This window comes from Sus scrofa, chromosome 13, assembly GCF_054392235.1.
Source record: "Sus scrofa isolate SSC_HxYL_T2T_F1_AM1 chromosome 13, Sscrofa_HxYL_maternal_Yorkshire_Landrace_v2.0, whole genome shotgun sequence".
NCBI lineage: Eukaryota > Metazoa > Chordata > Mammalia > Artiodactyla > Suidae > Sus > Sus scrofa.
The window spans coordinates 19,281,195-19,307,598 of record NC_139395.1 but is presented as its reverse complement, the minus strand read 5'-3'; the positions used below and the strand labels follow the sequence as shown (position 1 = coordinate 19,307,598).

Here is a 26,404-nt window from a genome sequence, read left to right as displayed (position 1 = left end):
CTGAATATTCTGGAAAAGATTAGCAGAAATAGCCACATAAGTTATGACAGAAAACTGTATATCATAGATTTATTTACTTTCATGGATGTTTAATGAAAGTGGGTGAGAGCAGAAAAAGGAACTGTTTAAATATGTACATGCAAAATCTTAGAGCATATTTTCCATGCGAATTAAACTTTTAAGTGCTTTTTTTTTCAAATAGGAAATAGCCTAGGAAGTATGACATTTTCTCTGCATTCTATTGAATTTGATAGTATATAGAAAATTGCCGTCTTATATTCCAAGATATCAAAGGGTATTAATTAGTAATTGACAAGTTACCTGTGATTCAGATGGAACCATTAAAACAAAGCAAAAGTGTTTGTTCAGCTATTCATAATTATTCATTCTTAGCATGTAACTTTTAATGATCTAATTAAATGAAAATGTAACCATTTTATTTTATACTGAAGACAACAATATCACGGTTTAGGGAAATTTAACCTATTAATAAAGTAATATTCTCCGAATGACCAGTTGTTTTCCCAAGCTTATAAGAAGTTGGAATGTTGCTAATGATGAAAGAACATTTTCCTCTATTAGGTCTCTTTTGAGAATAGCATTTTGTTACATATAGCCAGAGTTTTTAGCTTCAATTTTATATGCCTTCTTAGTTACAGCTTTTATAGTATTCAGATAATTGCTTAATGTGATGCTTTTTTATATAATATCTGTTTCAAAGCTTTCTTTTTAGTGTCATGTATAAAATATTTAGTAACTTAGAAAAAAACCAAGACATTAAGAATTTTCTGCCTACCACATTTTTGCCTTTTGTAACTTTTGTCCACTTCTTTGTTCTTATGTCATAAAATTTTACGACTAGAAGAGGCTTTGCTGATGAATAAATTGGTAACAATTAAAATAGTTTACTGGAGTTCCCGTCATGGCTCAGTGGTTAATGAGCCCAACTAGCATCCATGAGGACATGGGTTGGATTCCTGGCCTTGCTCAGTGGGTTAAGGATTCAGTGTTGAGCTGTGGTGTAGGTCGCAGACACGGCTTGGTTCCCACATTGCTGTGGCTCTGGTGTAGGCCAGAGGCTACAGCTCTGATAGGACCCCTATTCTGGGACCCTCCACATGCCGTGGGTGCAGCCCTAAAAAGACAAAAAATAAAAAAATGAAATAGTTTACTGAAAGTGATATGTCGTAGGACTTACACACAGAGAGGAGGGACACCGAGACTTATTTCCAGGAAGCAGTATTTATTCGTGCCTTTTGTATCCAAAGGCTGAGCCCTGAAAGCAGCGGGACGTTGCCTTATATACCTCTGCTAGTTTTCCCGCTACATCTTGGTCCCTTTGTCTCCCTTATAAGGTAACACACATTCTGTAAATTGCCATATGTAACATGTTCATGTTATATAATTGAGACTGCGCTCAGGGGTACCAATTATGTCATCCTGCCACAGAGTTGCGCAAGCACGCACAGATGCTGGTTGCACACATTGCCTTCCCTTCATTCTGGGAGGGCTACCTACCGCATTCCTCCCTTTGATGCTCGGAGCCCCCTTTGGTTTAGGGGTTTATATTTTCATAACCTCATTATATGTGTGGACTTTTTTTTTTTTTTTTTGACCATGGCCTCAATGAGGCTGGAGAAAGACCTCATAACTAGGGGCGGTAGACAGGGTAGGATATGAGGCAAGCCCCCCAAATTGAAAACACAACACTTGTGGCGGTTTCCAATCCCCCGAAAGTTGAAAACTGTTTCCCAAACAAATTTTTAACAACCTCCTATAACCTGCTGATGCAGTTTAACATATAGATGGGAGTATGGTATCCTTAAGACCTGTCCTCTGCCCAGGTGGCTGGGCCATAGTATTGGACTGTGTTCTGGGGGCCACTTGTCATCCTTCCAGTTGCCAATCTGTAAGGCACGTCGTTTCCATTTGGGTCCCTCTGCCCTCGTACAGTTGAATCCCCAGGTGTTTTTCCCTGGCCAGTGGGAGCAAGAAGAAGGATGGGCGAACAGACCCTAGTAAACAGGACCAGTATGGGGGAAGTACAGTATAGGCTATCCTCCCGCATATCCAGTGTAGCCTTCCTGGGACCCACCATTCGGTATTTGTATCAGTCTCATCCCAGGCCTTTTGGAGATGAGAGAAATTAGACAAAGGGTGAGGATTGGATTCAGGATGGTTTGAGGATCCCCACCACTGGGTCTTTTGAGCAGTTGCATTATAGAATCTTTGGCCCGGGCACATCAGGCTCCCAACAGTAGTGTTAAACTGTCCTCCCCATCAGGCAGGACAATTCTTCCCTATGACTGAGGTTTTGAGAAGCCATATCCCAGTGTCAGAGCTGGGCATCTTGTTTCTGTGTAGGGCTCATGAGGATCCAGTTCTCTAGCCTCCCAAGGCCATTGATCTCCCATATTAGTTCCTCCACATGCATAGCAAGAGGACGCCTTTAGAGTCAGGGCTATAGTTTCTGTCAAGACCAGAAACAGAGTGTTTTTGTTGTTGTGACGGGGATGGGGGGAGGGCTCCTTTCTATTGTCTCATAAAAGGAATGAGAGGTTTCTTGAGTAGTTGAGGCTTGAAGCGGAATTGTGACCCTTTTAAAATACAGTTGGGTTCTGGGATCCTTGCCTCATCCATCTGTACATATACTGACTCCGTAACCCTGTTTCCATCATAATTCTCCTGGGTCAGAATAGTAAAATTAATGGGGTTGCAGGCTCCCGATTTACAGTTGGAATCATCTGTACCCTTTTGGAGGAGTGCTGTATCATCGCCTGGGAGTTTCCACGTATTTTCCCAGCTTTTCCAGGTAGCCCAGGCAACATTATTCCAGGATGGGCAAAGCTTGTAGCAAGCGTCTTCCCCACATTCTGGGCACATATATTAATCATTTAGGCAGTACTCTCATTCCCACTGTAGTCCCCCACATAGTATAGTGTAAAGTGACCAGGTGTTGCCAGTGGCCTTGCAGACATCAAATAACATTGACACAGGCAGGTGGGGATTCGTTATTTTGGCCCTACTGATGAGCTGAACTTCTTGGGAGGGCTAATCTCGGGAGTGTTGGATTTCTAACCATTCCTTAGTAGGGGAATACTGTGGGTCGAAACAAGTGTATTGATTCCCCTGCTGGCAGATGGAGTAGGTGGTCCTGTTGTGGTTGCATGTCCCCAAGATTCTTCCCTGACAAGCAAAATGGGTGTGGTAAAGCAAAGGCTTTGTGATACCCTGGCCATGTCACGTAGTGCAGATGCATGGATGACAAGTTGGGGAACTTGGGTCAATAATGGGAGCCCAGGAGTTCTCATTGTGGCTCAGCGGTTAGTGAACCCGACTAGCATCCATGAGGACATAGATTCGATCCCTGGCCTCGCTCAGGGGGTTAAGGATCTGGCGTTGCCGTGAGCTGTGGTGTAGGTTGCAGATGCGGCTGGGATCCTGCATTGCTGTGGCTCTGGTGTAGGCCGGTGGCTACAGCTCCGATTCGACCCTTAGTCTGGGAACCTACATATGCCTCGGGGATGGCCCTAAAAAGACCAAAATAATAATGATAATAATAATAATGGGAGCCCATATCAGAGGCAACCAATAACAACAAAGCATCCTACCCACAAGAGGAAAGAGAGAGCTATCAGGAACCTTTCGCCACATTTACAGTTGGCTGGAGCAGTCTCTGCCAACCCCATGGCAAAGATTAGGGCAAGGATTGAACTAACAGGTTCAAGGGGTGGCAGTGAATCACAGTGAGAGAACCGAAATGGGGGACAAAAACAGTCTGTTATCCCGTGTGGTAGACGATTCCTCAAGCTTCTGCCATACATAGATGAGTCAGCTTCCAGGGTTACTAAAGCAGGGCTGTCGTCCTCATGGGTCTCTGGAGCTACAGCTTGCTTCTTTGGGATGGTCAGCTTGCATGGTGTTGAGGGATCAGGGACCTATTCCTAGTCTTGAGATGCTGGTTTTACTCTGCTGTGGTGAATCCAAGAAGCCACTTCTGCCGCCTTTACTGCAGTAGGGGTGAATAAAATAACAGTAAATGGGTCCCTCCAAAGAGGTTTTAAAGGCTGGCTATTCCCATTTTTTTTAACCCATATAGCATCCCCAGGTTTGAAGGGGTTGTTGTCTACGGTTAGGCTTATAGGTAACCGTTCCCTAACCCAATGATGGAGGGTGGCCAGGGTGGAACCTAGTGCTTGCATCTGTTGCCTCAGGGTAAGGTTTCCTAATTCCTTTAAGTCCCCCCTTATACCCTTAATGAGAGGAGGGAGACGCCCATAAAGGATTTCATAAGCGGAGAAAATGCTGTCCGTTTAGTAGGGCTGGACCTAATCCTTAACAGAGCAATTGGCAACAGTTGGTCCCAGTGTAAGTGGGTCTCCTGACACTATTTACTTAACTGTAATTTTAGAGTTTGGTTCATTTGCTCCACTTTCCTGGAGCTCTGAGGATGATATACCGTGTGTTACTTCCAGGTGAGCTTCAACCCCTTTGCCACCAATTGTACCACCTCAGCCATGCATGCCAGCCCAGTATCAGATCCCATGGTGATTGGGATTCCAAATCAGGGAATGATTTCCTTTAGGAGAAGTCAGGCCACTTCAGGTGCTTTTTCTGCGCAAGTAGGGAAGGCCTCTACCCAGCCTGAGAATGTACACACAAAGACCAGCAGGCATTTATAACCTTGGACTCAGGGAAGCTCAGTGAAGTCCATAACTATATTTTCAATCAGGGCCCTTCCAATACTCTGTATTCCAGGGGTGGCCCTAGGTCCCTGATGCAGGTCATTTTGGGCACACGTTTCACGTTGTTTGCATATTCCCCGGGCTATGCTGGAAAGCCAAGGGATGTAGAAATGCTGGCCCAATGTGGCCTCAAGAGCCGTTCAGCCAATGTAAGTCTCCTGGTGAAATTGTTTGACAAAGGCTGGGGCTAGGGCCTCAGGAATTGCTATTCGACCATCTTCAAATTTCCGCCATCCTCTTAGGAGGTAGTTCCCATTTTCAGTTTTAAACCAAGTGTTTTCATGTCATCAGTAGTTAGGGTCCCATTTTGCCAATGGACTAGGGAACAGTGTGGTGGTCAGAGCCGCTGGTTCCATTGTCCCCTTGGTGGCTGCGAGTTGCTTTTCGATCTGCTGTAAAGTTTCCCCGAGTGACCATTGTCCCCTCTTGATGTCCCCAACAGTGTATAACTGCCACCTTTCTCGGGGCCCACAAAGCATCTAAGAGTTTAAGGATTTCTTTTCCATATTTTATGTCCTTTTGTTCTGAGTTGAGTAGCCCCTTTTCTTTATATAGAGCCCCATGTACATGGAGGGTGGCGAAGGCATATTTGGAGTCAGTTATGTATTGACATGTATTCCTGCTGCCAGGTGGAGTGCTCGGGTTAGTGCAATCAGTTCTGCCTTTTCTGTGGAAGTCCCTTTTTTACAAAGAATACCCAGCAAGGCATTCTCCCTTTTTTACAAAGCTACTGCCATCGGTGACATATTCATCATCTGGGGCTTTGAGGGGCTGGTCTGTTAAATCCGGTCAACTGGAGAGTACTTCATCCATGACTTCAACGCAATCATAATCTGGCTGATCTGGCCCGACAGGTAGTAACGTCACTACTTCTAGGTAAATGCGTGGGTTTTCACATAACATCCCCTGATATTTGACCATCCGGGTGTTAGTCGGCCAGCATTGTCCCTTATACTCCATTAATGTCAGTACCAAGTGTGTCCCATAGTCAATTTATCAGCTTCTGACACTAAGAGAGCTGTGGCTGCAAGTGCCTGCAGGCAGAGTGGCCATCCTTGGGCAACAGAGTCTAGTTGCTTGGAAAGGTATGCCACTGGACAATGCCATGACCCCAGCATTTGAGTTAAGACCCCTACCACAACACCAGTACGTTCATGCACGTACAAGAAGCAAGGCTTGGAGGTGTCTGGGAGTCCCAGGCTAGGCGCGTTGGTGAGGGCCCGCCTGATCTCTTCAAAGGCCTTTTGTTGCCCTGGTTCCCGTTCTCCCCTCTTTGTGGCTTCATAAAGAGGCTTTGCCAAAATGGAGAAGTTGGATATCCGGATTCTACAGAAACCTGCAGCCCTGAGAAATTCTTGAACTGGGATTGAGCAGACAGCCTGCTTTCTCTCTGGGCTGAGTTGACATTGACCTTGGAATAGGTGGAAGCTAAGGTATTTAACTTTTTATTGAGAGATCTGGGCCTTTTTCCTTGAAACTTTGTAGCCAGCTTCCCATAGGAGGGTGAGGAGCAGACATGTCCCTTCCATACAATTTTCCTGAGCTTGTCTGGCCAGTAGTAAGTCATCTTCGTATTGGAGCAGTGTACAGCCATACTAGTCTGCTGGGAATGCTTTTAAATCAGAAGCTAATGTGGTGCCAAAGATAGTTGGAGAATTTTTGAATACTTGAGGCAATCTAGTCCAGATTAGCTGGCCCTTGTCACCATTTTCTGGATTTTCCTATTGGAAGGCAGAGATTGGCTGGCTTGGAGGGGCCAGGCGGATGCAGAAGAGGCATCTTTGAGGTACAGACGTGTAAAGAAGGCAACCTCTGCGGGGATAAGGCCCAGGAGAGTGTAGGGTTTAGGAATGACTGGGTGCCAGGGTAATGGTGGCCTGGTTTATTTCTCATAGATTGTGAACTGGCCAGGAGTCGTCTGCCCCTGGTTTTTGAAGCAGCAGGAGAGGTGTATTCCAAGACGACTGGCAGGGTTGGAGGATTCCATACTTCAGGAGTGTCTCTAGATGTTTCTGGATCCCTATTTGTGCTCTGTGGGGAATGAAATATTGCTTTTAGTGGGCAGGTTTGACCCTTGGTTTTAGCTCTACTACTATTGGGGGTATGTTTTGGGCCAGTCTAGGGGGGGATTGTCTTCAGCCCATACCCCAGGTAGTTTGAAGGGAAGCTCAGGTCCCTGTGTGGCCTCTCTATAAGACCGTAGAGGTGTCATTCTTCCCCTTGGGGAACCGTTAAGAGTCATGACCTTTGCCCCTGGCTTTCTTAGAGTCAGGGTTGTTTGGCTGTGGGAGTCGAAAGTTATCTGGCCTGTAGCTTTCCCAATAAGTCCTCACCCATCAAAGCCACAGAACAGTTGGGGAGATACAGGAATTCGTGAATGACTTCATGTCCCCCCAAAGTACATCGTCTAGGCAGCAGGAAGGGGCTTTGTGTTCGATTGCCCGTGGCCCCTATGATGGTGGCTTGCCTCTGTGAGAGTGGGCCCGCAGGCTGAGTTACCACTGAGTGTTCTGCCCAGTATCTACCATGAAGTCAGTGGGCCGGCCCCCTACATTCATTCGGATCATAGGCTCTTGGGGGCCTAGCAAAGTAGAGCCTGATCGGTCCTAGTCCTCTTCATAGTCTCCCATAGCAGCCAGCCCTAAAAAATCATTTTTGGGGGCTCCAGGTGGCTGCTGGGTCAGCTGATGTTAGCCCCAGACCACCTGGCCTCTTCTCCTCTGCTAGGGGCCTGTTTGGGAATCATCTGACAGCTGGGGGCACTCTTTTTTCCAGTGGCCTTCCTGGCGAGAGTAGGCACGTTGGTTCCGTCCCAGTTTTGGGCTCGGGCGAGATGGTCCACCTCGCTGGTTTCTTCCCTGACCTTGGCCCTGACTCAGCAGGAAACCTCTCCGGGAGTGTTCTAATCCATCTAGCAGGGCAGCAGTGAGTAGATTTTACCTTCTTCTTCATTTATCCATCTGCTTCTCATCGGGCTTCTTGGTCTCAGTTGACAAATACCTTTGATGCAACCTCTAATAGTTGGCTGGGCATTGATTCCAGCAAAACCCTGTAACTTCTGCAGTTTGCGTTGGGTATCTCCCTGGGCCTGGCTGACAAAGGCTGTATTAACCATTCATTGATTCTTGGTGGCTTCTGTGTCAAAGGGGGTGTAAAGGCGGAATGCTTCACATAGCCTCTCCTAAAATTGACTGGGGCTCTCTCCAGGTCCCTGGAGCACCTCTGTGGTTTTGCTCCTATTCGTAGTCTTTTTTCCCACTTCCTTCATGCTGTTTAAAAGAGCCTCTTGGTAACACTCGAGCATCTGAAATTTCTGAGCATCATTAGGGTCCTAGTGATGATCCTCCTCAGGGAACTGGCTCTGGGCTCAAGCCTGTGCATTTATTATCCCGGCCAGGGTGTGTTCTTCTAACCATGTTAAAGCGGCCTGAGTGATTTGGGGGTCTTCCTCAGTGTTGAGTAGGGTCAGGAGTAGTTGGCGACAGTCAGCCCAGATGGGCCTGTGGGTCTGGATGATGGATTGCATTAGATCAATCATCTCATCGCCTGAAGCTTCTCTGTATAGGAGGGAGTATGATTTTTCCAATTTAGGAAATCAATGGTGGTGAAGGGTTGGTACTCAGAAATGCACTGGCCTCCTTGAACATGGCCTTCCTGATCAAAATAAATAGGCCCTCTAGTGTCTCTCAGTGGTATCTGCAAGCCTCCCCGGTAGTGTAGTGAAGCGGGTCTGCCTCTGCTGGCCTGACTTTCCAGTTGCCTTTGGCTGGAGTATATGGGGTTAACACTGGAGGCTCGGGACAGGCAGCGACTAGTGGGTGAGTCAGGGAGGGGGCGCTCTCAGGGGAGGCAGCTGGAAGTGTGGGTGGCAGTGGAGGGTACAATAAGGTGGGGGAACTTCCTCTGGTTCCCCAGATAAAATGGGCTTCTCGGGGTCCAGTCGGCATTTTGAGGAGGCCATCATTTGAGCCATCATAATTTTACAGTTCTCTTCCAGACAGGCTTTCAGCCAACGTGGCCAAGAGAGGACTATGTCTTGGCAGCAGTCAATGAAAGGGAATTGGTCCCGGTGCCCTGGGTCCTCTGTGATGACTCTAAACACTTTGCTAACTAGTTCTTTATCTAGTGACCCATTGGAGGGCCAAGCCACCCCAAACGAAGGCCAATCTGTCTCACAGAACGTCCAAAGTTTTCTGGGAGTCAACCTAATACCGTAATCTCCTGAATATCCCTTCTTGAAATTTTTTTTTTTTAATTATAGTATTTTTTTTTTTCTTTTTTGGTTTTTTTGGCATATGGGGGTTTCCAGGCTAGGGGTCCAATCAGAGCTACAGATGCTGGCCAATGCCAGAGCCATAGCAACACCAGATCCAAGCCTCTTCCAGCAACGCTGTATCCTTGACCCACTGAGTGAGGCCAGGGATCAAACCCACAATCTCATGGTTCCTAGTCGGATTAGTTTCCACTGTGCCACGATGGGAACTTCTTGAAATTTTTTTATCATACACTCTAAGGAGCTATGTTTACTTTGTTTGCCACCCATTTCCTCCCCCTAAAAGATGACAGTCACACACCAGAAGGGAAAGGGGAAGCAGTAAACAGTCACTTCCTCTGTCTCTGGCTGCTCTCCTGGGGGAGATACTTCAGGTGCCTCTTAGTATTCGTAGGACTATATAAACCCCAACGTCAGGACCTCTCTAAAGAGAGCCACCATAAACTGTCTGAGGATTGCCACAGAACCTTGGATTGGGTCTCTGCACTTGCTTTGGCCCTTGGTAGAGTCAGAACTCTCCAGTTGTCTCATTCACTCACATTCATACAACATCTCCAACCCACCACCCGGCGCCTTAGATTTGCGGTTTCATCTCCTGTGGGCCCACTCAGGCAGCTCTGGGAGGTGATCAGGCTCCCCTTCTGCCTCTAAGGGGCAGGCTTACTAAACTGAACCTGGGTTCCTAGCAGTATGATGGACGGCACTCCCTCGGCTGGTTCCTGGGCCTCATCAGGTTCCATTGTGCTCCGGGGGTCCTTGCCCCAGCATGCCTGGAGGGCTAGTCTCCTAGGATCAATCAGTCCGCTGGCGCCAGGTGAGGTCACCTCTCCTGGCATCCCAGGGGTTGTACCTCTGCGACAAGGGAAGTGAAATCACCATCTTTGAATCCCAAATGAGCCCCCAAGAAATGTTGTAGGACTTAGGTACAGAGTGACAGGCCAGCAAGGCTTATTTCTAGGAAGCAGTGTTTATTCGTGCAGGCACTGGCCCAGTGGATTCATATCCAAAGGCTGAGCCCTGAATACAGCAAGGCATTGCCTTATACACCTCCACTAGTTTTCCCACTACACCTTGGTCCCTGTCTCCCTTATAAGGTAACACACATTCTGTAAATTCTGATATGTAACATGGATAGTTCATATTATGTAGTTGCACCTGTGCATGGGGGTACCATTTATGTTATACTGCGCGTGCACATGTTGCCTTCCCTTTGTTCTGGGAGGGCTACCTACCACAGATACAAGAAAATGATGGTGCCCTATTTTGATCTTTAGTATGCTTTTTCATGTAGTACAAATATTATTGAACCCAGGTTTGGCTCCTCACTACTGGAAAAGTTAACACTCAAGAGGCAAGTGCTGATAAGAGTGGAAAGTTGGCTTAAATCAGGCCTGCAATCTAGAGAGAAGGCCGACTTATGTCCCAGAACCAACTCCGAAGATTCTGCTTGGCAGTGAAAGTTTATAAAGGGAAAAAGGGAAAGTAATTTCAGTTAATCATTAGATGGGGGTCAGATTTGTTGTCATCCCCCACTGTGTGCAGGCTTGTCCACTCCTTGTGATCTTTTTTTACATGCTATCTTGTTCACAGAATTTTTTTATGAGATTACTGAAGGGGAAGCTGGGGGAAAAGATCTGGTCATCTGTTAATTACTTATTCTTCATTTCTTTTTCTTTCATCTAAGGAAAGAACCAACAGGTTAGGCAGAGAATTTGGGTATCCAAAGATCTGAAAGGTGTGCTTGTACAGGAGACAAGTTATAATACAGCTTTGCCAAAGTGACAGAGCAAAAGGGGCCTCTGGCAGAGAGTTGTCTCCTGCAACAAGCTGCCTGCAAAAAGCTGCTTATAGAGCACCAAAGTCAGGCATCATTCCACTTCTGTGGGATTCAGGGTGTTCTGTAACTTCTTGCTGACACAGGGTCCCATATTCTTAGAGTGGAGTATGTCCACATGGGTCTGTAGCATCTCTTTGCTGACAATTTCTGATGTCTATTTACATGTTACTTTCCAGTTAGAGTTACATTGCACCTAGTGTTTTCTTTTATATTTGAAACACTCCCTTTCCTGTAAGCAATCTTCAGTTTGAAAGGTCATGAGTTAGAGATCTGAAAGTCATCCTCCACAGATAGCAGTTCAAAGTGTGAAGCAAGAGGTTAGAAAAGAGAAAAACAGAACTAAGAATTGATTTGTTAGAATTCTCCATCATTAGAAAATGGATAGAAAGAGCAATATTTTAAGATAGTCAGAGTAGGGGAAAGATAAAGGAAGGCCAAAATTATTATAGCTACAGATGTGAGAGCTTCCAGAAGATCCAGAGTGGTTAGTGCTTCAGGATTGCATAGGTTAAACAGTATAAAAAGAGAAAATCTGTGATCTGGTGATGGCAAGAATATTGATCTGTAATTAGTGGTTAAGCTATTTTTAAGATACCACATACTAAGCAACTTGAGTGGATGGAAGTGAACTCAAAATCGAATCCAGAATTAACATGAAAAGTAAGTTATAAATATTGTAATGGTGAGGAAGTTTCAACTTACTCTTTAATATCAGACTTAGATGATTTTATATGGATTTTATGTATTCATGCTTTCACAGTGAATTGAGATTTACTTTAGCAAGTTAGACATTTAAATGGTAACAATGAAACTCACCATTGGTAAAATGTAGACTCTTGGAACTTTAAAAAAAACTTAAAAAAAAACTTCTGGTCTGAATTCTGATTTATTTTTTATTGAGTTGTCTTTTCCTTATTAATGAAATCCAGTTTTTTGTTTTACTTCAAGTTTTCTGTTATTGTGGCAGTTCCCTTTATTTGCTTGAGAGAGAGGCCCCTTTTGAGTTCCTTTAGAATTGGGGTTGTGTGAAGTCATTGTAGTCTCCTTGTGATCATACTTGGATTTTATTTGTTTTCCATTGTCTCAGGAGCAGAGGAGACCTCACTGCTAGCTCTAGTGGCAGACAAACGGTAGCCCCGCAAAAGCCGTTACCACTGTACCCTTGGGCAAAGTTATCTGCAAAGGAATATTCATACCTTGAGATTTTTTTCCCACCATGCTTAGTCAGCCTTTATAACACTTTTGGATCACCAAAAATGAGAGGCTGTGTGAGGGTGGTTTTGGTCAATTAGGTATAAGCATAACCAGAACAGATAGAGTTGATGGAGAGTAACAATATTATCTTAAAACCTTAGAGAAACACAAAACTGAAGGGCCCACTTAGGTAAAGTGACCTGCAGTGAATTTCTTACCAAATAATTGTATTAGTTGCTTTTTGTTAGTTCATTAGTGGGGCCAGAAAAGATAGGCGGGCCAAAGCTGGGAATGTTTAAGTAATGAGATATCCAATTCTCAGCTCATGAGGCTTAGGAACTATGTCAGAGTTATCACCTGGCTTCTAGAATCACATAGCTACTTTTTTTTCATTTACATATTAAGTCAGATTTCTTTCCCATGGCTTAGTAGTAAAATGAATAACTCGTTACTTATAACTCTTCATCTCCCTCATTTGTTTCCTAACACATTTCATAGCATTAACCTTTTTTTTTTTTTTTTTAATGTCCGCACCCGTGGCATATGGAAGTTCCTGGGCTAGGGGTCAAATCAGAGCCACAGCTTCAGGCCTAGGCCTCAGCTTGCAGCAACCCTGGATCTTTAACCCACTGAGTGAGGCCAGGGATTGAGTCCTCATCTCCATGGACACTATACCAGGTTCTTAACCTGCTGAGCCGCAGTGGGAACTCTTCTGCATTAACCAATTTTAAAAACTATCTACCCAAACTGCTGGTTTTAAAGATTATAGGCTTTCATATTTTTATCTTACTCTATTAGAGGGAAGAATTGATGAGGGGACTGCAAGAAAAAATTTAAACATTACTCTGGAAAATCCATTCTTCAGTTCCTCCTCTTTATTTCTTCCACTTTTAACTCTATTGGAAGTTCCCATTTAGTTAACATTATGTTAACTTCAGGCTGTTTTATTTTCACATTTCAGGAAAATCTGAGCATTGTAAATGGAAGAAATTAAAAAGCTAGTAAATCACAAAATTATAATATCTTATGTTACTATATTAGAAGTATAATTTCCTTGGGTCTTTGGACATGATGTGATATTTTACCATTTGGTAATTATTGTATTCCTATAAATCACCATGATGATCTTTCCTGAACTTGAAAATATATTTGGTTTTAGTTAGAAAAACCACCTGCTAGCCTTGATTTGTCAGCAGAGAGTGAGAATTTACTTTAACCTAGTCCAATCATATATAAGGCAGTGTATGAGCCAGCTGTTTATGTTATGGGAATATGTGGACTGTAATAATAATTCTCCTACTTCCCCTTCCCTCCTTTCTTCTTCTTCCAAATATAGAGAGAGTTAATGACAATTGGCTTCCCAGCCTAACTGTTTAGTGACAATTTTACTAGATTATGACTGATTTTGACCAAGCTTAGAACACTGCTGTCAATTTGAATCTCTAGTTAGACTTGTGAAGAGATCTGTTTTATTGAACTTATAGATTTTCAATCAAACATGTTGGCTTGATGGTTAAAAAAAAATCTCAGTTGTACTCAGTAACTGAACAGAGATCATAGAGGCACATGTGTGTTATCACACATAGTATGGGCTGCAGGCCACAGGCTTGATGCTCATTCATTCATTTAAAAACGTTCATTGATATCTTGTATCAGACTAGACTGTTGCACAAGTAGACCATTACACAAGTGCTCTCATTCAGTGGAATTCATATTTTAGCGAGAGAGAGCAGGAAAAAGTACAGAAATGAGAAAAATATCAGAGAATAATTGCTAGGCAAATAATTAAAATAGGTCATGTTACACTGAGCGACTTGGTACATACTTTCAATTGTCAGGGAAGATCTCTTTGAGAAGGTGAGTTGTCAGTTAGATGTGAATGACAGATGAGAAGGAGTGAGGCCTGCAGACATGGTGACAGACACAGACAGATAGGCAGAAAAGAAACACCAGTTTAGACGAAGAAAAGAGTTCTTACAAACGACATGCCTGGAATAGGCTTGTCCTAGCAAAGAACTGAAGGAAGGTGGTTGTGGCTGGGGCACCTTGGGTGACAGGGGAGTGTCACCTAGCAGGAGGGGCCAGCCTCTGGGGATTTTGTATGCTGTAGAGTGTGCATTGTATTCTAAAGATTGAGAGTTATTTAGTTATCTGTATTGTTATCTCTGTTGTACTCCTTTATACCAATCTTTGTTTCTTCATTCTCAAAACTATTTATAATGGTTAAGTAATTTCAGCTTAACCTCAGAGAAAAGAATGTCCGAAAATTAATCATTTATCTAAACCTCAGCGACTTCTGTGTGGTCTGTTGAATGCCATGCTACCCATATTAAAATAGTAACAATAAATGCAGTCTGCTGAGACCTTTTCTGCTTGACCCATTGTGTGTACTTGTGTGTAGGAGACTTGGGGTGTGTGTGTGTGTATAATCATTATTTCCTCTTTGCTGATTTAATGGAGATTTTGCTTCTCTAGGATATATTAGAACAATGTATTTAATGCTCTTCAATTTAATTTTCTACTATCACAATTAATACAATTAAGGTCACTTGAAATGAAACTATTAACAAATTGAGTAACAATGTCAATGTGTTCTCACAATTACATTTGCTTTAATTAGTGTACAAGCTATTATTTAATAGCATACTTCACATAGAAAAATGTAGTAATGCATTCTTGGCTCCTTATAACAGAAAGAAAGAAACTTTTAATGGACTGAGTGATTTTGTGGAATTGCTGCTAGATACGAAGTGCTGGAAGAGAAAGTACAAAGCCAAAAAACAAAGCTTGCAAGAATGTAAATAAATACTTTTCTTGGCACTTACCAATACATGTCCTATTTATCATTGTGTAAATAGTATTGGAAACTTTTAATGGTAGTTAAGGAAGATAAAAGAGATCCTTGAAAATTTTAAGTGTTCAGTTTTATCTGTTTTTTGCCTAATACTGCAATAATATTCTTTTTGAATATGTAAATTAATTAAAATAATAGTTAAATTATTATTATAAGTTAATAGCTAAAATAGTAAATAGTGAATATACTAATAGAAGGGAACAGAATGGTATGGGATATGAAAAAAGTAGGACACAAAAGTGTCCCAATTCTCAAATTGGCTTTTGTTTTATATTGTAACATGGAAATATCTTTCCCAAGATTTCACTTTTATAGCCATTGCAAAAGCTTTTCTTCTGCCTGGCCTACTGTATATGTTGAGATCAGAGGACATAGGGAAGAATGAATGTTATGTTTCTGTTTCTATACATGCAGAGCAAGTGGAAGGAGATGAATTATCAATGACATCATGAGATCTGCCGTTCTCTATAAACATCAGAGTTAAGATTTACTATGATATAATCAAGTGGTGATTTTATATGGAAAAGAGATAAATGCAATCCAGATGACTCAGTACTCTAATTTCAAAAATTAGCTTGACTTGCAGTTCCCATAGTGGTAAAGAACCCGACTAGTATCCATGAGGACTCAGGTTGGATCCCTGGCCTCGCTCAGTGGGTTAATGATCCAGCATTTATGTGAGCTGTGTTTTAGGTCGGAAATGTGGCTCAGATCAGGTGTTGCTGTGACTGTGCCTTAGCCCAGCAGCTGCAGCTCTGATTTGACCCCTAGCCTAGGAACCTCCATGTGCCACAGGTGCAGCCCTAAAAAAACAAACAAACAAACTAGTTTGACAATGTTTTTGTCTAATTTGATTCAGTTACTGTTGCTTTTATCGTTTTTCCTTTTCTTCTTTGGTTAATGATAAAAATTCCTAAAGTTTCAAGTAAAAAAAAAAAATAAGAGTGATTAGGTGATAAATATTTAAATGTAATATGCAAGAAGCTTAGAGAATCCAGACTTTGAAAAATTAACTCTCTCTCTCATTTCTAGGAAAGAGGTTGTAGGAGTATATGCAGGTTTTTAGAAAAATGTTCATGAATGTTTATGCAACAATACTCTGTTGGCTTTCATTTTGCGTCCTAAATTCTGAATTTAGTCTACCAGGGTGTTCATAGATGAGATGAATCAGAGCAGAGTAAGAAGAACAGTCTACTTAGCAATAGTAGAAAATAAGTTTAGGTGAGTCTTTAAATAGCGTTTTGAGTTTTGCTTGGGTAAACTGTTGCTTTTAGTTAGTTGCTATGTATGCTACAGTGAGCCATTCTCATTTGGCCCTAATTTGATTCTTATTATATATGGTCTCTAAATTCTATTTGAATTTTAAGATTATTTTTCCATTGATTCCTTAGCCTATGTATAGTAGAATATTAGAGGAGTAATTAGAATCTGATTATTTAAATTCTTGAGCTTTAAAATTTAATAGATTTTAAATAAGACATGAGTTTGTTTTTATCAAAGAAGGGCAAATGCAGTAAGTTAATTGCTTTCTTCCAAAACTTGCCCATGTATGGTCTTCATTCTCTTCCTATCTTTTAAGTAAGAAATTGTCCAAAACTTTTTGAAGTAACATAATATGTCCCTAAAGTGTTTATTCCATGTTAGTTCTGAGGATTATTTCCATTGCATGTAAGGATTATAGCATTTCTAGAGTCCCTTTGTGGCTCAGCAGTTAACAAACCTGACTAGGATCCATGAGGGGTGCGGGTTCAACCCCTGGCCTTGCTCAGTGGGTTAAGCATCAGGCGTTGTTGTGAGCTGTGGTGTAGATCACAGATGTGGCTTGTGATCTTTGCTGTGGATGTGGTGTAGGCCCGCAGCTACAGCTCTGATTCAACCCCTAGCCTGGGAACTTCCATATGCTGCAGGTGCAGCCCTAAAAAGCAGAAGGGAAAAAAGGATTATAGTATTTCAAAAGCATTTTATTAGCAGCCTATTATTTATTTAGATTAAACAAAGTTTTAGAGAAAGCTCTAAAAGGCGTTAACTGCCTGTTTCTGTGCATGTGTTTAGTAACTTTCCAGAGTGACTGTACTGAATTTCTCTACTAAAGTTCAAACCAACCCAGAATAGCCAATACAACATTGAAGGAGAACAAAATTAGAAGACTGACAATATCTGTCGTCAGTGTGGAAATAGACCCATACCAAGTACCGTTAAGTGATCTTGACAAAGGAACAAAGACAGTTCAGTGGAAAAAGTGATGGTCTTTTCAATAAATGGTTCTGGAACAACTGGATATCCACATGAAAAAAAAATCTAGACGTAAACTTCATGCCTTTCACAAAAAATTAACTCAAAGTGAATCATCAACCTAAATGTAAAATGTAAAACTAGAAAGTTCCTAGAAGATGACATAGGAGAAGATCTTTGTGCCCTTGGGTTTGCTGGTAATGTTTTAGTTTTCAAAATCAAAAGCATGATCAATGAAAGAAAAAATTTGTTAAGTTGGACTTCATTAGAATTAACCTTTTTCTCTTTGACAAATACTGTATGAGAGTGAAAGACAAGCCAGAAACTGGGAGAAAAATCTTTTTAAAAAATTCTCTGACAAAGGACTAGTATCTAAAATATACATAGAACTTTAATAACCCAGGAATAAGAAAACAACCCAGTAAATTAAGAAATGGGTAAAATATCTGAACATAAATTTTACCAAATAAGGGATAGAGGTAGAAAATAAACATAGGAAAAGATGCTCAGTGTTATAGGTCATCAGGGAATTTCAAATTAAAATGAGATACCACTAACCATCTGCTAGAATGACTGAGATCCAGGATGCTGATAGCATTAATTGCCAGTGAGGCTGTGGAACAATGGGAACCCTCTTTCACTGCTGGGGGGCAGCCACTTTGGAGGACATTTTGGCTTTCTCTTACAAAAGCTAAACCCACTCTTAACATGTATGTGTTCTAGCAATTATACTCCTTGGTATATACCCAGATGAATTGAAAACTATGTCTCTAATAAACCAACACACAGTAACAGTGTTTAGAGCAACTTTACTCATAATTGCTAGAACTTGGAAACAACCAAGATGACCTTAAGTAGGTGAATGGATAAACAAGGTGGTGTGTGTCAACAATGGAATTTTATTCCTTGATAAAAATAAATCAGCCATTAGGCCACAGAAGGACAAGGAGAAACCTTAGATGCATATTACTAAGTTGTGTGTCAACAATGGAATTTTATTCCTTGATAAAAATAAATGAGCCATTAGGCCACAGAAGGACAAGGAGAAACCTTAGATGCATATTACTAAGTTAAAGAAGCCAATCTGAAAAGTATACACACACACGCTGATTTTAACTACATGATATTCTGGAAAAGGCAGAACTATGAAGACAGTGAAGATTAGTCACTGCAGAAGTTAGGGTGGAGGGAGGAAAGAGCAGGTAGAGCCCAGGATCCTTAGGTCTGTTACACTTTTCTGTATGATACCATTATTGTGGCTACATGTCATTAGACATTTGTGAAAACCTCTAAAATGTACAATACAAAGAGTAAACCCTAATGTAAATTTTGGACTTTAATTAGTAACATTGCATCACTGGATTTCAGATTTCGTCAGATGCCTTTTCTGCATTTAGATGATCATGTTTTTTCCTTCATTTTGTTAATGTTTATATTACATTAGTTGATTGATATTTGTATACTGAACCAGCTTTGCATTCCTGGGATAAATCCCACTTGGTCATGATGCTTAATCCTCTTAAAATGCAGCTAGATTGAGTCTGTGAATATTTTCTTGAGAGTTTTTTGTAGCTATGTTGATAGGGAATATTGGTCAATAGTATAGCTTTCTTGTAATAATATCCTTATCTGGCTTGATATCAGGGTAGTGCTGGATTTGTAGGTAAGTGCTCCCTTCAAGTTTTTAGAAGAGTCTGAGAAGGACTGGTGTTAATCATTATTAACGTTTGTTAGAATTACTACTGAAGCCATCTGTTCCTAGACTTTTTGAGGGGAGTTTTTTGATTACTGACCCAATCTTTTTACTTATTACAGGTCTGTTCAGATTTTTTGTTTGGGATTTTCTATTTCTTGATTCAGTTTTGGCAATTTGTGTTTTTCTAGGATTCTGTTCATTTCATTTATATTAAGAAATTTGTCAGTATATAATTGTTTATAGTAATTTTTGTAATCCTTTTTATTTCTGTAAGGTCTGTAGTAAAACCCTCACTTTCATTTCTGATTTTAGTATTTTTTCCCCTATGTTAATATAGCTGAAGTTTTGTCAGTTTTGTTTTCAAAGAACTAACTTTTGTTTCTGTTTATAATATCTGTCTTCTTTTTATTGATATTCTGTTTGTGGAAACATTATTCTCCTGGTGTCCTTTAGTTCTTTTACATGGCTTCCTTTAGCTATTTGAACATATTTGTGGCAATCAATTTAGAGTCTTTGTCTAGTAAGTGCAATGACTGGGTTTCCTCAGGGTCATTTCCTGTTAAGTTTTTTTTTCCGATGAATGGGGCTATACTTTCTCATTTCTTTGATTTGTTTTTTCCTCTTAATTTTTTTCTATTGTTGTTGTTGAAAACTGGTTTGTTTTGAATATGATAGTGTGGCAGCTCTGGAAATTAGATTCTCACCCTCCTCCTTGGGGTGTACTGTTTCTGGTAGTTGTGCATTGTGTATATATACTTTATATAAATGAAGTCTTTTTTGCATATGATCATTGAAGTCTCTGTTGTATATCACTTTAGTGGTCAGCTTGCATCTTGACAGAGTTTCCTTAAACCCCAGGAGCCAAAAACAGAGAAAAAGAAGAACATACTCTGGGGCATTGTATGTTGGCTCTGTGTTAAGGCAGGCACACCCTCATTGCTTGGCCAGGCTACTTAGAGCTCTGCCTTAGCCTTTACTTCCTGCTTGTATGGAGCATGCAGTTCAGTCAAGGATGAAAGTTTAGGGTCTTTCCAGGCCCTTTATGAGTCTGTGTCTTGCACTGAGTATGCCTGTTGCACTCTTGATTTGCTTGTGTACAAGTAACTTTTAAAAGCCCTTACTCCCTCCATACCTTGTTTCCCAACAGTTTCTCATTGTTTTATATACCCTAACTTCCAATTTTTTATGTTGATATTTCTTTTAAGTAATTTAGTGCTGCTGTCCAGAGTCACTTCGCAAATGTGAAAAATTGACTATATTATTCTTTTTGATTTTGATAAGGAGGTTCAGTTTGGTTAATGTGGGTGCCTCATTCCTCTCCCTCTCTTCTTCCTGTGAGTACAGGAACCCTATCTTGGGCCCGGTGAATTCACTGTTGAGAATGTGGGTTTAGCCTGTGGTAGATTATATTCCTGGTATTACCTGTTATCACAGTTACAAAAGAACCACCAGGTACTTGGAATAGCACAACGTTACCCAGATCAGGAGTGAGAAACTGTCTTCCAGCCACTGAGTCTCTGATCAATTTGTTCCTAAGTTTTAGTTCGTGGGAGACTTTCTTCCAGCCACTGAGTTCAATTAGTTCCTGAAGTTTTAGTTTTAACTACGACATAGTAAAACCTAAGTTATGTTATCTTTTAATAGGGCCTTATGATTAAGTTTGTCCTGATTATGACATCAGGAGTGTAACGAGTTTCATACTGAGAAATAGTATTGCATGCCATGTTGTGCTAAGAAGTCCTGCTGTTTACGTCCTTAAGGATGAAACATGAAATCCTTGTTGCTTTACTTCCTTTGATAATAGTTGTCTTAACCTTACCCAGCCCTTTATTGCTGGACTCGCTTTCCATCTGGTAATTTCCTCATATTCAGGTGCTGTTTGTTATGAAGCTTCATCCTCAGTGTTCCAGTGTGGGAACCTCTTTTTCCCTTAAACCTTGGTGGATTAATGACATCAACGTCAACCTCAACACCAGAGTGAAAAATCAGTGTTCTTTTTCCATCTGAAAGCATCTTTTAAGTCCATAAACTAGAAATGATTCACAAATTAACATTAGGAATGAAAAGAGACTCTTTGGTGTGGTTCTTTTGATACTTAGTCACTTACCTCCAAGATTTACCTAATAAAGCTGTTTTCTGCATCAGTTTTCTGATAGTTCCTGAGAAAGGCTTTTGAAGGTATAATTATGATTGTTTTCTGAAAGTCCTCCTATTTAGGCAGCTGTATATAATAGTTAATGTAGTCGTATTTTGAAAATGTATATTCTATGGGCCAAAACGACGTACAGAGTATTTAGTTTTTAGTCATTCAGAGGTTAAATTATTTTTTGATTCTGTCAGGCATAATGTTTTAATAGTCCTTTATGTACATTTAATTAATTGCATGTTAAAATTAACATCACAATTAACTTAGTAACAAGTTAAAAATAAATCTTTTGTCTTGTTAATCAAACTTCACACAACAATGTAGTAATTAAATATTTGACACATTTTTATACCTTCTACTTTAATGATTTTGGTGTGTGATTAATTTGATACGAGTGAACACTTTTAAGTATGCAGTTCATACATGAGTTTTGATATTATTTGTATACACATAAATAATCTTAATTTTATATTGCATTTAAAAACGTAGTGTAATAGTAAAGTCTACTTTTAAACAGATCAGAACTGAATAGAAGTTCTGTTTAGTAACTGGGTTGACCGGTTAAATGTGAAGTTTTGAGTTTTCTGTTGAAGTCAAAAGAAAGTAATTGATTTGAGCCGTTTAATCTTATTGCCAAGGCAAATATAAGTAGGTTTCATTTAAACCTTTATATAATCAAATACAAGGAAGCAATTAGGGTTGGAAACCTAGAGCCTATCAGGAACTTCTTGGAGGGGAGGGATAGAGACTCATAAGGATGGTTTTTAATGGCAATTTATAGAACTTATCTGTACCAACTTGCAATTCTTAATATAGGTTATCTGATTTTAAAGATGGCTGTTATGTTAAACCTCTTTCCAAAGACTGAGAGTTGCTATTTTTATGAACATCTAGGCAAGGGACTGAGTTCAGATGCCTGGCTTGAGTGATGAAAACACCAAGAAGCATTTACATACTTGGTTTAATTTCTTGCCATTAACACACACACACACACACACACACACACACACACATATATACACACACGAGATTAGGGGTATATTTATACACAATCTGGCCTTTTAACAAAGAAAAATAAGCCTATGTTTAGACTGCCACTGCTATGAACAAAACAGCTGAGACTTTAATGAACACCATACTGAGGGCATGTAGGACATACGGCGAATTAAGCAGGTTACAAACTGCACATCTTCTGTTTAGATATAGGAGATCTCCCCAGCCCTGACAGTTAGTTGTACTGACAAGGCAGGCAGATAGACAGAAACAGAAGGAGATCATTTGTATCAATTTGAGAACTAGAACTAGTAATGAAACAAAATAGCCATTCAAAATATTCTCACTTTTATTTTAAAATTTTTCTTTCTCTATGTTTTCTCCAAAAATAAATACACACGGTTAAACAAAAGCTTATTTTATTTTGTTTGCAAATAAAGACCAATATAGTTTTCGGGGTTTTTTTTAAGAAAAAATTTTCTGGACACTCAAACAAATTTTAATCTTGGTAACCTGACAGCTTTGTTTAAACATTGAATATGAGTTTCCTTTCATGAAAATCTTTTCAAAGTATAACAGTTCAGCTGTGAAAACCTGAATACATTAATGATGACAAAGAAGCTCCAGAATGAGCCAACATTTGTTTTGTTCTTTTACAACATTTCTTGATAAATTGCATACATAAAAGTGTTGCAGGGTTATTTTAAAATTTCCCAGTTTCTTTGCTAATAAATATCTTTGTGTTTACCTTTTAGATACAGCTTACTATTAATCACCTTAAATTATTTTTTAAACAATAATGACCTGAGAAGTTTTTTTAAAAAATTATGACTTAAAAGTATATATTTCAGAGAACACTTAAACATTGTCTTTGATGCGTGTGATTAAATATCAGAATACATTATTCATGTTTAGGCTTTGGATAATTTTCTTGAAAAGTAAACCTCTTCCAGATACTTGACAATTGTCTTAAGGTGTTTATTTAAGGGTCATTTATTTTATACCTTAAATGATGAGAAAAAATGAATCATTTGCAAAGAAAACAGAATCGGAAATATTTTAATGTAATACTTTTTTTAAGGGTCGCATTATGCTTATTCAACCTGGTCATTCTTATGAAGACTGACATTGTTAATCTTTCTGAAATAAATGTTTCTCTTCTTTTTTTTTTTTTTGTCCTTTTTTTGTCTTTTTAGGGCCTCACCTGCAGCATATGGAGGTTCTCAGGCTGGGGGTCCAGTTGAAGCTATAGCCACCAGCATACGCCACAGCCAGAGCAACATGGGATCTGAGCCACATCTGTGACCTACACCACAGCTCATGGCAACGCTGGATCCTTAATCCACTGAGTGAGGCCAGGGATCAAACCCACGTCCTCATGGATACTATTTGGGTACATTAACTGCTCAGCCATGATGGGGACTCCTGAAATAAATGCTTCTTAGTGAGGAATTTTTTATTTTTTAATTTGCATATGTGTGTCCCATCTCATTTCAAAAAGTTTTAAGACATAATCTTGAGACACAGTCTGAGAAAATGAGCTTTTCTGATTTTTAAAGTTTTAATACGTTTCTTCTATTTACATAATACTTTTCAGTAAAAGCATACTGCAAAACTTTGCAATTTTAGAATTATTTCCTAAAAAGTTCCTTCAACTGTATTTTGACGTGTTTTACATTTACAGATTAAAATTTTTTTCCAAATGGTATATAGCTGAGCTCTATAACTAAAATGAGCTGTGTTGCCACATATTTGTTTGGTATGTTTCAAGCAATAATATTTCATCTTATTCAGAAACAGTCTATTAGTTGGCTTTTGCTGTATATCAAACCATCCCTAAACTCAGTTACGTAGAACAACTAAGCATTTATTACTACTAATGAGAAAGTAGCTAAGCTTGGTTATTCTCTTGCTATGGGCTGAGCTTGCTTATGTTTGGGGAATAGCTGGTTTATGAAGGCCTCACTCATGTTTCTGGTGATTGGCTAGCAGTTTAGTAAAGTGATGGCGAGACTGAGCCACATGTTTCATTCTTCGTAGGCTAGCCATTGCTTGTTTAGGTGGGGATGTCAGCATTCCATGAAGACAAACAGAAGCTGCAGGTTTTCATAAGAACTAGGTTGGTACTGGCACTTTGTCACCTCTACCACATTTTGTTGGCCAAAGCAAATAATAGAGCTGCCAAAATAGAATGGCAGCAAAATCGTATTTCTATATACTACCAGTGAACAATCCAATGTAATTTTAAGCCAAAAAACTCTGTTTGCAATAACTTCAAAAAGAATTAAATGCTTAGGAATACATTTGACAAAAGAAGTGGACAAAGTACACTTGAAACTACAAAATATTCCTGTGAGGAAGAATAAATAAATGGAGAGAAATTTCATGTTCATGGGTTAGTAAACTCATTGTTGTGATGCCACTGCCTCTTGATTGAAGGAACTGGAAAGTCGTGTCATAAAAAGGCCTGCTTTCAAAAAGGGGAATAATCAGGGCTATTTTATACCGTCAGTTTGCCACAGACACTAATGCAAAAATGTAAGTAAACAATTACTAGTATTTTATGTTAACCAGAATCAGTCAAAAAATGATGGCAGGACAGAAAATACAAAAGAATTGACTGAAAAATCTAGAACAATCGACTGTAAAATATTAGAAGAAATAAGAGTGCTTAACAATGTGGTAGCCATGGGAAACAATTAAGAAAAACTATAGTTTTACTGTATTTCTGGAATTACCAGGTTAAAAATATAGTACATATGAAAATGAGTTAAGATCTTTAAATTAAATCTTTAAACAAGGTAATATAATTTTGGCAGTTTCCAAAGAGATTCTTTGAACCTGGAAAATATCTTTCTAAACTTCATTCAGAATTCTAAGCTGATTATAAGGACAATAAGAAAATATTTTGAAAATTTTTATGACAACAAATTTGGAAATTAAGATGAGGTTAAAAAAATGTTTGAAAACTAAGAGACAGTTAAATCCAGTTTAAGTAAAATACCAAGTACCCTATAAGGTGGAGTACTTGAATTGCTTTCTGAGTTATATTTTACCAATAAAAGGTTATGGCTATGTAAACTATTACAGAATGTACAAAGAATTCATTTTAAAAGGGGAAAATTTTATTTGCTAAAGTGATTTTTATAAAATACACACAACCATGTATTGTGGATCACAAACATTAAAATATAAAATAAATTAAAAAATTTTATGTGATCCCATAACCACTAATGCAGTGGAATAAATACTTAATCATATCCCACAGAGAAAACCCCCATCCCAATTTGGGGGCAGATGATTTCTAATAGACGAAAAACCGATTATACTCTAGTTAAAAATTCTTTCAGAGAATTGAAATGTAGAGAATGTTCTCAAATTCTTATCACATGACTAATAGAACCATCATAACAATATTAGACAAGGGCATAATAAGAACACATAGGCCATTCTTGTGCATGAATATATTACAAATAAAATATTGGTAAACTGAATCTAGCAATGTGTAAAAGGATAACCGATCTTACTAAATCTTTTTTATCCTGAAAAGGCACAACTTGTTCATTACAAAAATGTTTCAAGTGATTCATCCTATTAACAAAGTAAAGAAGAAAGGTCATTTCAATAGATGTAGGGAAACATTAAGAAAATTCAGATAACTTTATGATTAAAAAAAGCTCTCAGCATATTTTATATAGAAACTTCCATAATATGAAAAAGAGCATGTATAAAAGAACTACGGCAAACTCATGTTCAATGATGAAATATTTAAAATGTTCTCTTTAAGATTGGGAATGAGAACCTCTATATAAATTATTGGAATTAACAATTTATTTTACATATATACCCTGTTATAAAATTAACATGAAATACCATTTTCACTTAGAAATACACAAGTAATAAAAATAAAGTGTTTTGTAATAATATAAAAATATGAATACCGTATATATACACAATGGAATACTACTCAGCCATAAAAAAGAATGACATAATGCCATTTGCAGCAACATGGATGGAACTAGAGAATCTCATACTGAGTGAAATGAGCCAGAAAGACAAAGACAAATACCATAGGATATCACTTATACCTGGAATCTAATATCCAGCACAAATGAACATCTCCTCAGAAAAGAAAATCATGGACTTGGAAAATAGACTTGTGGCTGCCTGATGGGAGAAGGAAGGAGTGGGAGGGATCGGGAGCTTGGGCTTATCAGACACAACTTAGAATAGATTTACAAGGAGATCCTGCTGAATAGCATTGATAACTATGTCTAGATACTCATGTTGCAACGGAACAAAGGGTGGGGGGAAAAATGTATACCTGTAAGGATAACTTGATCCCCTTGCTGTACAGTGGGAAAAAAATAAATTAAAAAAATATGAATACCTTTAAATAAATTCAGTTAAAAAATGGTATCTTTTATGGAGAAT

At 39.5% G+C, this 26,404-nt stretch overlaps 1 protein-coding gene and 1 long non-coding RNA gene across 30 annotated transcripts in view; both read left to right on the top strand.

Moving 5' to 3' along the window:
• Positions 1 to 26,404, top strand: part of TBC1D5 (TBC1 domain family member 5) — a 543,840-nt gene that overhangs the window by 203,758 nt on the left and 313,678 nt on the right. The gene's annotated exons all lie outside the window — the stretch shown is intronic.
• Positions 16,122 to 26,106, top strand: LOC146397199 (uncharacterized). The gene is made up of 3 exons (XR_014825092.1): positions 16,122 to 18,111; positions 18,206 to 18,342; positions 18,409 to 26,106. It is a non-coding gene; the product is annotated as an uncharacterized LOC146397199 (long non-coding RNA).